Below are 892 nucleotides of genomic sequence, written 5' to 3'. Positions count from 1 at the left end.
CCAGTTCAGTAGTTTGGAGTCCTGTGTGTGATGGCGACAAGAAACTGATGTCAAGACGAATTGATTTCATATCCTTGTAATCATCAGTATTCATATTTGAACACTTTGGTGAAGCAGAGCTTTCCAAATTAGCCATATTGGTTTGAAAAGGATTGTCTCCACTAATCACCTCAGTCGGTTCTTCTTTCAGTGTAGATATGGTGGAAACAGCAGGGGTAATCAGATCATGAGGAACTTCAACAAGAAGCATGATGATGGGAACCTACAAGCAGAAAGGCAGCAAGATGAGATGACACATCAGCAGAAAAAGATGTCTGAAGATAAAATATAACGAAAATAAAGAGAGGCATTACTGCAGTATTTTCTACAATCTTGAGTGAATCACTTTTAACCCACTCCTGGTTAGCAAGATACCTAGCTGCATGCTGGAAGGAAAATTTGGCAAAGCGTCAAGCCTAGAACAAGCTAAAGCAATATCAAAGATGATAAAATTGTCATATTGAACTGCTCAAACAAATATGAGAAGATGGCATTCAATACCCAATTTTTACATAGAAGTTTCAAGAGAATGAAGAAGAGCTGTGCAATCGCAAGGAGGCTAGTGAAAGCATAAAGATGAAATCCGTGATGAGCATTCAAGTGCAGCACAAGTCAACATTCACACTGGAAATAAAAAGCCAAATGATGCAAGACCCCACTATTTTAATTTTAAAGCCTGCAACTAGGAAGTGATGGTTTGACAGATCATATGTAAGATTATGGTTCATGAGTCAATGAAATTTAATAGATTGATTTTTGGTTTCGTAACTAAAGGAGATTGAACAGTACTGGAGCAGAAAAATATTAAGCAAAAAAGAAAAACTAGAGAGGAAAAAAAAAAGGACATGACTTG

General features: G+C 37.0%; 1 long non-coding RNA gene across 1 annotated transcript; it reads right to left on the bottom strand.

Annotated features, from left to right (window-relative positions):
- Positions 1-212: 212 nt before the first annotated feature.
- Positions 213-491, bottom strand: LOC114311833 (uncharacterized). Its single transcript, XR_003646644.2, has 2 exons — positions 354-491; positions 213-262 (listed from the first exon to the last, which is right to left on the bottom strand). It is a non-coding gene; the product is annotated as an uncharacterized LOC114311833 (long non-coding RNA).
- Positions 492-892: the final 401 nt, after the last annotated feature.

The sequence above is a fragment of the Camellia sinensis genome, chromosome 7, assembly GCF_055761805.1.
Source record: "Camellia sinensis isolate YWXY chromosome 7, ASM5576180v1, whole genome shotgun sequence".
In the NCBI taxonomy this organism is placed as follows: Eukaryota; Viridiplantae; Streptophyta; class Magnoliopsida; order Ericales; family Theaceae; genus Camellia; species Camellia sinensis.
This window is presented reverse-complemented; position numbering and strand designations above follow the sequence as displayed.